The 14341-nt window shown below is 35.1% G+C and overlaps 1 protein-coding gene across 1 annotated transcript in view; it reads right to left on the bottom strand.

The window, feature by feature from the left end:
* Positions 1-368: 368 nt before the first annotated feature.
* LOC125231358 (polypeptide N-acetylgalactosaminyltransferase 5) overlaps positions 369-14341 on the bottom strand; it is a 78403-nt gene continuing 64430 nt past the window's right edge. The window contains 1 exon segment of the mRNA XM_048136804.1: positions 369-5133. The gene's annotated coding sequence lies outside the window, so the exon portion shown is untranslated.

Raw genomic sequence — 14341 nt, 5'->3', positions numbered from 1 at the left:
TCTGTACTATTATAATTATATTCCGTGGAAGAAGTAAAAACCTAGCAAAAATATCTAGTATCTATCGATAATGATTAGCTGAGGGTATACTGCTTACTGCTTAGTGCTTAGCTCCGTTCATAGATATGGTACCACTTTTGTGTTTCACGGCAGTCATGATTAGGTCCTCAGCTGTGTGAGCTGTGCTAGAGGCGCCCCCTACGCAGCTTATCTCCTATAACATGATCTGCGATGATAGAGCGTTATCGCCATTCTGTCAGTTTTCGGGGCAATCGTCAAAGGAAAGTGTGTTGATCGTTATCCACTCTGTAAAGGACCACCATTGCTGATAGTGTATAGGAGCCAATACAAGTAAATGAAACAAAACATAAAATTCAGTCCAAATATTTAATATTCAATACTCACAATATAAGTTTAGTTATCGTCAGTTGGAATGGTGTTCGCGGGTCATACACAATTATTACATTTAAAATAAACGGCGAATTTGGCACTTAACATATCATATTTGTGAATTAAATGAGATTCCGTTTTTAGATATGACGGCTATTGCTTTAGAGTGTTCGCAAGATGGCGCGGGCGCACACTGATGCCATTGTAGGTACAGTTTACGCTTAAAGGGTCATTATACTTATTCTTTTTAAGGAAGTATTTGTTACAATTTTATATGAAAACTTTAAAGTACACTATTTTTTCCATAACACGTTTTACCCGCGCCAGTCTGCGGACGCCCTTAAGTTACTGGTAATTTTCCCGCATTTATTTTATTTAAATATAAATTCTAGCGTGTCCGATAAAATTATATTTTTAAATGCATTTTATCGTGTAATTTCCAGTAGTTATATCGACGACAAATAAATGCTTTCTTAACAGTGTATGTTGGTCTACACCGAGGCAACTGACCCACAGGCTTCGATCAGCGAAATATGAATAAAAAATAGAAGAGGAAGAAATATAGGTGGCCTATAGCTACTTCAATACCGACTGATGTCATAATGTTGTCTCTTATCCTTGCCACGTCAAATCGAGAGGGAAAGAGCAGGGTATAATAAGAATATGTTGAATAACGAATCACTGTGTCGTCACCCAAATATGGGACAGCTGCCTAATGAATAGTTTCACAATAGGACAATTCCACATAAAACAAATTATTTACAAAAAAAAAATACAATCTCGTCTATATAATATCTACATAATATTTATGCTTAAAAAACAACACAGGGTATGAATAACAAAATATTATCGACTCCGTAATGTTGCGTACATAATAAATAACTATTCAGTTTAAAATTTAATTGTTTAAACGTAATAAATCTCAAATTTTATCTCATCGAGTGCATGTGTCAATGCAGATATTCAATAACTTTAATGTCTAGTTCTAGTTCAAAAATAAACCAAAACAGATATGTTAATTCATCAAACAGAAATCATGTGACTTCCCATACTCAAACCACTTCATCCTTCAAATGCAATTTTCGTCTAAAATACAAAGATAACTTCTGATAAAAAGAACCTAATTGCAGAAGAAGCACAAAGTCCTTTATCTGTCAGAATGCCACATACGCTCTGTAAAAATCAGTAAATTTCGAATTTTACTATTTGGAAAAAAAATATCTACAACATATTGAAATCTATCAACAAAACAAATCATACGCGCGAATTTCGCTGTGGGTTAAATTTAATCTACCACCGACTGGTGCTGAGCAACTTCAAAAACGTGTATTTTCCACAAAAATATACATACTCACTCTGTGATGCTACATACTAAAATAAATATTAATTGGACATGAATAAAATGCATAATACAATATTAAATATAATTCGGCAAAGAGAGGACAATATGGCCCCCGGTTGGCCGTTACTTAGCTAAGTTTAAAAGCGAAATGGAACAAATATATTTATATTACTATTCCTAATATAATACAATCAATAAAAAACTTAATTATTTTCGTTGTTAGGGGCCCGATTTTGATAAAATATTTTTATTAAACGGTACGAGGAATATCTACGTTTACGCTACGCTACGATAGAAATGCCTACGTTATTTAAGAAAATATAACGGCGCCAATTCATCAAGCCCTAAATACGATATGCTTTAAAATATTTATACAAACTTCGATATCCGATAAGGTGAATTTATTTGAGACCTAATGAAAACAAGGCAACTTCCAATCAAATTTAGAACATAATCTCATCACACGTGCTTTTCGCACATCTCCCGCAAGTATTGACACTATACATTACTTTGTAAAGACGGGCCCGAAGAATGGTCCAAAGTAACTAGTTGCGATACTTGCGATCAATCGCGTTGTGGTATTGCACTGAGGCACATCAAACGAGAATGCTTGGTTAAGTTTATATGAACGGGCCTATCCTTACTTTTGAAATATTTACCTGCAAGACACAGTAAACTCTTACTCTCACGATATAAAAGTTAGAATACATAAAATGCGGGATCTGGTCGCAATGCACGGCGATTTCTCTAACCTTACCTACAGTAATCTCACACACGAAATACCTACGAGTTATTGATGCACACTTTGTGAGACGTGTATCACAACACAACACACTCGAGTATAAAGTGATGATGTTCAAGATACAAAATAACCATACAATGAGGAGGCACACTCAAAGGTTATGACAGATGGCGCCACCTTATTAGTCCATTGAACAGATAAAGAATTTCATACATGAGAGCGAGATGATTTTTTTTCTCTCTCCCATATGAATGACAGTGACATGCCTAGGCACTAGCACAGGCGCCGCCTGGGGGGATACAATGTCAGTGTACCTCCTCATTCCACGTAAATTTCCCATTTTTATAAAACATGGCAGTAATAGTATAACAGTGATCCTAATAAACAAAACAAGTCACTACATAACAGTCAGACGTCCTATAATATTGTATAACAATTCCTTCTCAGATACAAAACTCATTTCCTCGTAAAATGGGTATAAGTTGAATCACTAAAATAAAAATATAGTCTTTAGATGTGGAATTATGATGGTCAAAAGTCTATTTTACTTGCTAAAGTTATACATTTTTCTAAAAAGATTATAGGTGGCAAAACTAGGCTGTCTGGCATAAGATATGGCACAAATTGCGTGCCCAGCCGGCCTAACCAAGTTAATAAAATATACAGATAATTTATACTTAGTGGCAAAGTCGTTAGCACCGCTCTGTGAAAATAATTGTAACCTAAAACAAGTCAAACGTATCTGTGACATGTAATAAAAGGTATACTCCCACTACTTTCATAGTTGTCGGTTTTGCAAAAACAAATATGTCTGTCTCAATACTATGTACACTGTTTAACGTGCTTTAAAAAATAACCAAACTCTTGAAAGTCAAATGAAATTATGTTTTTTGATATAAAGTTTGTGTCAAAAAGTGATGGGAATATACTCATCTCACAACAAAAGGTGACTAACCTAAAAAGAATGGCATTCGCCACTTGGTTTGTAGCATCATATTTAAAACCAGTACAAAAAGTTCTTCGATTAATATTCGCAAAACAAGATATATCGCACCTTTTGTTGTGACTTATCATTTTATATAATGTCTTAGCCCGTGCCTCTTATATTTACTAGATATTTTAATAATATTTATACGTCACTCTTAGATAAGAACACCAGCGTAACAACGTTATACTAATAAAAACATTGCCGACTAAACAATACAAATATAAATTGTATAAAGTCCATTAGAATACTAGATTGTGAGCTCGCGCGAAATTGGTCATGGAAGAGAGTATCATTCAGATTCAAAGATAATTTCAATCATTTTTTTTATTATAACTATAGGGGCACATTTGAAAACTTTTATATCTTTATCGATCCTTGGGTATGCTTACATATCGACTGCTTTAACCTTTCGTCTCTTTCATAAGTACAGATGTAGTGCGGAAAGGGGTTCCTTCGTATTTTCCGGAAACTTTCGTATTTGTCATGCTAGTTCAGTCAACGTCAGTACATCTTGTACTGAGACTGACTGAAATAGCATGACACGTTCGTACATTTCCGTAACAGTACGATGGCAAATCTTTTCGCACTACATCTGTATATTGACCTGATTCATTTCAGTTAACTCAGAGTACTGAAAGTCATCTTTTAGCGTCTTTGTAGACGCTTTAGTTTCTCTACACGACATTGGACAATGTATTTATGATGGTATTGTCTTCATCAAACATATCGCAGACAAAGTGCTCAAGAAATTTAAGTGTTCAAAGATATTGATGATAGAGGCTTTGCTCAGATATTTGGGAGCACCTTAGCCTCTTTCAATATCTCTGATGGCGACTATTACTTCGAAAACATACAGAAGGTTAAGCAAATAAGTATTGGCTGTTGACAACCAAAACTCGCGAAGAAACAAATAGGTACCTAAAAATTAAGATGTTTGTAAAATAAAAACGGTTCAGTCACCAGCAACAATATGAGTACTTACTACGAAGGTCGAGAAAATACGTGACACGCTCTTGTAGCTCTACCAATAAGACCGTGTCAGATATTTTTGCGACCTTCATTAGTGTAACACATGCTGGTGACTGCAAATCCGTATTAAGTAAGAAGTAATATAAGTATTTAATATTGTCTTCGGTTATCGCGATAGATACTCATGATTATCTCGCGTATAATGAATCACCTGTTAACCACGAAGGGTGTCACCCGTTAACCATGAATGCTGTAAATTAAGTGTTCGAAACGTCGATATGAATTGAAAATTCATTATACGCGACCTAATCCGTTTCCATAGTTTTATTTTATAAAATAAGTATTGTCAGATTTACTATAAAATATTGGTTGTCAACAGATATCCTAGTTTATGAACACTCTCTCACCGAACTCGTTTTGAAACGCTTCGCAAATAAAATTTAAAACATCCCTGATTTACAAAAGTCATATAAAATTCAAACAATACAAAAATAACTCTACACACCAAACGAATACATAAGTTTGAGCAATATTTATAGGGAATACAACTTTACAGAATACATTATGTATTGTCAACAATTCACAGGACTTCACTATAATGTCAATACGTCTAATAGATATAAAACTTCAGATATAGGAATAAGGAATAAAATCTGATATCTAACGAGAGGGGAAGACTGTTATGGTCTATAGTTGTTGATTCTGAAACAAATGAAAAATAATTCAATTAAAATCAATTCAAATATCAAACATTTGGATGCGGTCTAGACGTTAGCACAATAAATAATAGCAAAGAGGATCGAGTATTATAGAGAGTTACTGTCAAAGCAAAATCTGTTATCACAGTGCATAGACTGCCATCTCTCGACACAAGCTTAAAACCGTTGAACCTTAGTTTTGACAATTTCGACCATATTGTTAGCTTGATGTGTTAAAATGTCAAATATTAATGTTAGCGCCATCTAGGCCACCGTACCATTTTCTCTGGGGCTTTGAGGTACGTTTTTTTCTTAGACTTTACCCGTCTATACGGAGTTATATATGTCTTTGATAATAGTGACATTGTAGGACATACACTGCTTAGATAATTGAACTTTCATAGCGGTTTGTAACAGACCGACATCTACAGTCAATTATTTAACGTTTTAATTCAGTTAGATAATTTAACTTTTCAATATTGAATTTCGCGCGTTATCTTGGGATTGTAGACGTGACGCTCAATTGAACGCCATCTATGAATGGTGTAGGGAACTATTAGGTCGATTCGTTTTGATTCATTGATTGCTACCCTGCGGACTTAACGTAAACATTTAGAATAAATTATTTAATCTAATCTTTGTTCAACAAAATAATTAATGATCTTCTATTTTACTGACTTTCTTATTAAAGTAATGCCGGGAGATCGATTCAATTGCGCGGGAATCTATAACCACCAATCTTATGTTAACATTGAAGATATTGACCAATCAGGACACGGTATTTTGATAAGTCCGATGAGGGATTGGTGAAAACAAGAGGGGGAAGCGGATGTAAGACCGAGTGAGGGACCGTTAAGGGAGAAGGCATAAAACAAAGGGAAAGGAGATTTTAGGGGCTTTTTCCGTCGGCAGAGCGTCGAGACAGTAGGGAATTCTGTGAGTGTTAGTTTGTAAGAAAAACGTGTAATAAGCTTGTTCACAGATACGAGGTCTAGCATCCGCCATCAGAAGATTCAAAGGATGAAGAAAACCAACGGCTGTGACGGGCGAGACATTGCATGCGGCATGCGGCATGTCGTGGCAAACTGAGCGTTGGCGCGAAAGACAGCATCATGCCGCCATGAGGTTTCAAAAGAGCTACGTTTCACTGGTTCCGGGGTTACTGTGAGTGTTCAGGTTCCTTATCTATTTCCTTTACAGCACACCATCTGTAAGATCTGGGTCACTGTTGAATAGTCTGCAGCCATGTCGGTTGAAATGTAAGTTACATAGTTAACTATGGGCGTAAATATCTACGTGCTACCTATTATCTTCGTGAGGAATTCCAAAGACAGCGTGGCTATCGAGGCAGCTTCCACAACGACTACTTATCATTAGCGTCATGATTACTGTGAGTATTCAGTATTCTTAAACCTGAAGGCATGCTGACCGAGACACGTCATATAGTCCTAACATGGGCGTGAGTATCTAATTGCTATCGCCTTGTGAGGGAGACTAGGACAGAGCTTGTGTCAAAGATGGACGGCACATGGTTGGGGCTTCTACATTCACGTGGGCGAGTGGAGCCACGTAAGTCTACCTATCACGAGGTGGGCGTGATATTGGATAACACTGGCATGGTACGTTAATTTAAATATTTAGTCGTTGGTTGTTATTCAACTGTGTGCACACCCATAGGTTATAGTGACCGCGTAGGTACTTATTAGTAAGATCGTATATCGTTCGTATGGTTTCATAGAATTCGTAGTAGCATAAACAAAACATAATGGGCGTAGTATAAACGGAACGTAATATTGGTCTTGGATGAATGGCGGGTAGTTCCATAGGTCACGTTAGCTTATACCTTGCATTTTGCAATAAATTAAATCTTGTTGATTGTTTTAGTTTGCCAGCTATGCTATAACGTTCGAAATGAATATTTTCAGTTTAGTTTGATTTTTATTACCAGTGTAACGGATACTTGTTTGTGTTTTGACGATTTATAAATAACATACGGGGTCGGAGTTCGGGAACGATTACGAAGAGTGAAAACGGATTATTGGGTTAGTGCGTACAATCGGAGTCGGAAGTAAGTTTCAACGTCATCATTATCCTCCTTGCGTTATCTCGGCATTTGTCACGGCTCATGGGAGCTTGGGGTCCGCTTTGACAATTAATCCCAAGATTTGGCGTAGGCACTAGTTTCACGGAAGTAAGTTTCAACGTCATCATTATCCTCTTTGCGTTATCTCGGCATTTGCCACGGCTCATGGGAGCTTGGGGTCCGCTTTGACAACTAATCCCAAGATTTGGCGTAGGCACTAGTTTCACGGAAGTAAGTCTCAAAGTATGTATGTTTATAGTAGTCTGTCCCTTATACGCGTAGAAGCTGTAGGGGAATAGTACTATCATAAAAACCGGTCATGTATTTGCAACCTTTTTAGTATTACTAGCGATATGATTACCCGCGTGATTTTGTAATATTTACCAGGGTTTGTAGAAGTAAATTGCAATCATGTGTGTGTTATATTTGGTATGTTGTAGAGTAGGTGTCTATATAGTAACGTGTACAGATACGGTAGAAGTAGATAGTCTATAAATAGCGGCAGTATGCTTGCAGCCTTCTAGTGCTACTAGTGATTTGTTTATCTGCGTGATTTTTATAATGGTTACGACATAATTATTACATTCAATTTGATTATAGAACTGAGTAGTGGATGTATGGTTTTCGGTGGTTTACTTAAATTGTAGATGTGTCCGATAAAGTTTTAGGTAGCGTTAAGTTGTTTCATTCAAACGTCCATAAATTTATCAAGTAGTTACTTTAATCGTAATATCACCTAATATAAATAAACGTAAATAAATAGTACCTATATTAGGATTTGAAATAAACGGACGTTGTAGGTAATTGCAATCCTTTATTTACTATATTATTTAAATTGTTTATTTCTCAAATTCTCGGTCCATGGGCGAGGAGAATCGACGAGCAGCTCTGTCAGTGGATTACAAGTTCTCCATTCTACCAGTTTATCGTAGAGGCCTTGAGGACCCTTCTACATGGACATGCGAGGATGTTCCTGGGCGCTCCAGCCTGCGTCACGTCATCGTCCTCTTGGCCCGCCCACAAAATACATCAGGCCAAGGTTCTCCCCGTCGGCATCTACCCAAGGCGCCGTGACTAGGACGTGCAAATGCAAAATGGAGTATTACCGAAGACAATACAAACGGTGCGTTGGTTCTGAATTGATATTTATCTTAATCATGATTGATTTGATTTCATATTTTGTGTAAAAATTGACATACTCCCTAGGTCGTCATACTGAGCATAATCTAAGCCTGGATCGTGCTGTAAACGGTAATTTATTATTTCATTAATTAAGAGAAGTAATTTAATATTGAGGTCCCTTTTAAGGTATGATTATAATTTTAATTAAATAACGAAATGGTGATCACTCTAGGGTGTAAAGGCAATTTCCGTATTCTTAACAATCTTGAGTTTATTACATTGTGCAGTATTTATAGGATTTTCCTTTGATTTTAATCGGCACTATCAAATTATTAAACCAATAAAATAAAACAAACAAATAAATATTATGGTACACGTTTACAGGTTGACTAGTCCCAGTAAGCTGAAGGATTGCCTTGGGGGTACTCAAGACAATAATATATAATAATATATATAAATACTTACATACATAGAAAATATCCCTGACTCAAGAACAAATATTTAGATATGTTATAAACATAATTATATTTCTATTTCCGGTTCACGAGCGGTTGCGGGTGCGAGCCTGATGCCATCGGCGACATGCAGAGTTTACTACGGCGCTACAACGGGCCTCCTCTGCCACGAGCCACGACGGGCGTCAGACGCAGGCTCCTTTACGACGAGCTACGTGCGAGTCACTCCGTCTCCATCGTCATGAGCCGTGAGATCTTCGGGCAGCCGTCAACCCGACGCTATAAGTCCATACGGTGACTTAGATGATTTGCTTACTTGCGTAATAATTATATTGCGTGTTCAGAGATTTTAGGCGTGGTAGTTTTGATGTTAGGTACGTTTTATTTACTTAAAATTATTAAATTGATTGCGGCATATTTGTTTAAGATTAAGACACGTGTTAATCATATTTGTATATTTCCATTATTGCGGTTCAGCCACACACGTATTTATTAATGATAATTATTGATTTACATGTCTAGTCATTGACTGTGAAAGTAGACGTTTCTCATGACAAATGAAGTTATTCCTGACTCTATTTTTGATATTACGAGACCTTTTGATTATCTGGTAAAGCCATCTGTTTGATAATTAATAATATTTGACACCTACTTAATGATCATGATAACGTATTCATTTTAGATGTAAGATGTTAGGTACCATATAGTTATGTAGGCGTTTATCCAAATATATTTCGCATCCAAGTTCTAATATAACAACTCGCATTTATTTCACTATAAGAACAATATTCAAATACACACGAGTACATACGTAGCTTCAAGCTATTCATATATCTATATTTCGCACACGTTAATTCAGCTTTGGCTGGTTGCGAATCATGAATCATTTGCAGTGCATTACAATGACATTGCTAAGGTGTAATGTTATATTTATTATTAACGCATCATTCATTAAACAGATTGGCATAGATATTTATGGTCTTACGTAAAATTCAATTTCGAGTCAGCATGATTCGCAAACAGCTATTATGCTATGAAATTCAGGAGTCATGAAATGCTATTGTGGGTGTGATATTCGATCATTCGAATTTTATACGTACCCAATTCACGTGTCATATTGAATCGTCATTTGACTGAGACTATGTTTGATACATATTTGATATAATTTTAGTACGCCCGATACGTACATTCGAAAAGTATATTATATTTATTTACTAACTAATTTGTAGTTGTTGAAACCGGTCACAGTGGCTTTATTATACAATATACACGTGGCTGTTTTAACAATGAGGTATTTTAGTCGTTATTGGAATTGTCCTTGAGTTGATTTATTCCAGCAATGACAAGGTTTTGGGATTACCCATATTTAATTATTTTAATGTTGCTAAGCAACGGTTTTCATCCACGTTGATGGAATACGTCATGTGTTTTATTATAGGGCCCGTCCTAGATGTCTAATAAATGGTCAAACCTTTGGTCTGTCCTCACAGGTATATCCTGTGCATGTGTGTGTTATTAGGGGTGTCAAGTATATTGTTTGTGTAAATTTAATATTCATACAAAACGTATACATGGCTCTCCCCTCTAGGGACTTGCTCCCGCTGAGGGACATGCTACGAGTGTCAGTATTGCTGCTCATCGGGATCTGGCGAGATCCGTATTAATGACGGCTATGTCTTTCTAGATCCTTCTGAGACGTTTATTGTCCTCACAGGACGAGAAGTTTGGGTATTTCATTTGCTGGTATAAGCTAGCTTGTATTGGAGTCAATGTAATACTCAAATGATTGGTGGTCTGTTTATCTTAAATTTTATTAGACAACTAAACGACATTGAGGATTGCTTCGGTATGACTCGGTGTTGGGGACAACCAACCGTGTTTTATTTAGTATGATTCAATCTGGACTTAAACCGTATTTTACATGCTTAGCCTTTCTTATTTTATTGGGTAAAGGTAATAAATCCCTATTCAACTGGCTCGTAGCTATTTAGTGTATCTAAATGATTTGCAAATTCGTATTTAAGTGTAAAGAAATAAAGGAATCGTTGGTTTCAGGATGTTATAAGTCAGTCTTCTATTATTGTTGTGTTTATGGTCTCTCTTGGGCACTATTTGTCTATTAAAAATTACTTACTGGTTTGACTTATACGTGAGATGCTTCACCACGCAATTAAAGGTTTGGGTTTTGGTGTGGTTTTGGTTATTTACCGAAAACTATTGTAGCCAAGTACACGCCTAAAAATATTCGCACCGTCGAGTAAATGGCGAACTCATTATGGTTGCATGATCGATATTATCACCCAAGGGTTTGCAAAATTGCAAGTTACTATGTAACACACCCGGGTTAGGTAGGGCCCATGATGATTGTATTTGTATATAATATCTTTCTGGTAGCGTGTGGAGTTATTCACGTAGGACTTTGCTGACATAGTTGTCTATAGAGATGACGTAGGCATAGTAATTTTATAAGAATCACAACCTGGCTTTATGGTAGAATGCAATCAACCATTCTTTTGTACATAATATAATTACAAAGATTGATTTACGGTCAGTCCCCTTCCCAATCGTCCATATATTTATATACACATTTTCATGATATAATCATATGACCAATGTTATATTAACAACAATGTTATTGATGTTGATATTAACATTTAGATTCGATAACAATTTAGTTGGTTGAATTTCTAAGGTTTTATTTAATTTATGGTTAAATCACATCTAAATTTCCTACAATAGCATTTTATAAGCAGGAATAATGGTTATAATATTATTTTGTCCTCGAATTTCATGAAATATTATGAAATTCCGTATTAACGTCTTATTCAACTGGCTTAATTTAATAAACAGTTGTATTTTACTTTTGCGCGATGTTACAGGTGCATAATGAAATGGCTGATCTCATGATATCAGGGGCAACGCTTATATTATTGTCTTGTTTATGATCGTTCATGGGTGCTCATGTCACATACTTACTTACTTATTTGGTCCCAGTTTCAGTACTCGATAGTCTGAACCTTACGTGACGTATTCCATGTAGGCGACGGGTCTACGGTATTGCAGACGGTGCGGGTCCAAGTGACTATAATACCATACGTATGGATACGTTCACGTAGGGACTTGCGGCTCCGACATATTAACAGCACCCATAGTAACGATATATGCATGATAATTTTATGAGATCTCAAGGTTTGCTTAAGGTTGACTGCAACCAGCTATTTTATATAACGATATAAGTTTATTTTAATATAGTCGTGATAAGCCAGATTTATTCATCAATTTTATGGATTTTATGACATATTTGTGTTATTGATACTTCAATCAAAATAAACACTAATCTATTTTATATATTAGCTGAAGAATATTTCAGTGCAATATATTTTAGTAGTATATAAATCTGAGTCCATCTGGTTTTAATTAAGTTATACTTTCATTCGCGTAATGTCTCAATGATACCATAATGAAATGGCTGATCTCATGATATCAAGGGCAACGCTTATATCATTGTCTTGTTTATGAACGTTCATGGGCACTCATGTCATATATCATACTTTTATGTCCCGGTTTCAGTACTTGATAGTCTGAACCTTGCGTGAAGTATTCCATGTAGGCGACGGGTCTACGGTATTGCAGACGGTGCGAGTCCGAGTGACTATAATACCATGCGTATGGATACGTTCACGCTAGGGACTTGCGGCTAGACATATTCGTAATGCCCATGAACGACTTATGCATGATAATTTTATGAGATTTCAAAGCTTGCCTTAACGTTGACTGCAACCAGCTATTTTATTTTAAGATATAAATATTCGTTGGCCTAATCGTGATGAGCCAGATTTATTCGTCGATCGTATCGACATTATAACATACTTATATGTTATTCAACTTCAAACTCAACAATGCTAACATATTTTATGTATTATCTGCATAATTTTACCTAATTTAATTGAATTATTTCCCAGTTGGTCTTCCCAGGTTAATCATTTAATATCTTCATGGTTTTCTTATCATAATATCTCCCACAATAGCATTTTATAAGATTTTAGTTTCGTTGATTATGCCATATAGTTAGGAGTATAGAATTATACATTTGTCTGTAATTAATAATTAATTAAGTCACCTCTAGGATACGTATAATGCTTGTTAGAACATATCACTGTTTATATCGCTAGCATGTCTCACACCTCAGGAGCCTTGGTTACTAGTTGCCATAACGTAGTCCATATTACCCTAGATGATTTTGCCATATATTGTTTGTGTATTTTAATATGCTTTACTTCTTTATCCGTAACATATTTTATTATGCTTGTGTACAGGTTAAACTTGGGCAGTCAGGTTTTTGTTTCCGTCTACTTTTCCTGACGTAGGGACTTGGTCCTAGTAATGAAGGCGGTGTATTCAAATAGGTCCTAATCAGACTAAATTGAATACAGAGTTATAGTAATTATTTTCTGACAAAAATATAAATGATTATAGATACAATAAATCGAAATGTTTTAGTATCCAATCTTTTGTTTATTTTATACTCCATCCTCGTAGCTTTCACCCTCGTAGCTTATATACCTAATTAATATAATTTTAACTTTGAATTAATGGTAAGTATTAAAGGTTGAGTAGAGTCAATAATTTTATTGAAGTAGCTTTCTATTAGTTCTTTGAGCTTACCCTGGGTAAGACGTTACAATATGGTTTAGGCCGTGTCCAGGATTATACATTATTATTATTATTTTGTTTTCGTGCCTTTCATTAGGCACAATTTGATGTTCGTGCAATGGTCTGAGGTCTAAAGTGAGATATGTTATGTGGTTGTACTGTGTTCTAACAAGCATTTTCTTTTCAGATCTTATATCCTAATATTAATTTGGGATGAATACTGTCTTCCGTTTTGATATGTTTTGCACTGAATTTAATGTTTCCTTTTTCACAGATGGATGTTCTTCCAAGTTATTTTATAATGATATGTGTTTATTTCAGAATTCTGTTTTCCGTTGATTTGCAGCATCATTTTATTTATCATTAAATTATTATAGAACTGGAAAAGTCGGTAGTGGAAATAAAAGGAAAGAATAACTTTTGTAACGGTTGCTTATTAGAATTCTATAAATTTTACATTTCTTTTTCAACGAGTTTTGCCTATTTACCTTAATCGTAGGATAATTATTTTAGTAGATTCCTAAATTCTTTCTTTTTTGCTCAATTCAAAGTATTTCTTTAATCGAAAAAAAAAAAATTTAATTTTATCAGTAGAATCTCCAAATAATTTGCTTTTGCTTAGTTAGTTAAAATAAAAAAATTAAAAAAAAAAAAAAAACTTTGTATTAGTATTAGTAGCGTCAATTACTGAATCTGCTATTATATTTTTATTGTGTGTGATAATACGATTTTATTACTTTCAGCGATAATGGTTTTGTTGGTAAGTTCTTATGTGTGTTATCTTGAATGTGTAAAATGATATATTTCTTTCATTTAATTGATTATTCTGTACATAGGTTCCAACGCATTTCATTTATTGATTAATTTAAATTAATTGTTAAAATTAGTTCATGCCTCTA

The sequence above is a fragment of the Leguminivora glycinivorella genome, chromosome 11, assembly GCF_023078275.1.
Source record: "Leguminivora glycinivorella isolate SPB_JAAS2020 chromosome 11, LegGlyc_1.1, whole genome shotgun sequence".
NCBI classification, from domain to species: Eukaryota; Metazoa; Arthropoda; class Insecta; order Lepidoptera; family Tortricidae; genus Leguminivora; species Leguminivora glycinivorella.
The sequence above is the reverse complement of the archived record's forward strand: the minus strand, read 5'-3'. Positions and strand labels throughout refer to the sequence as shown.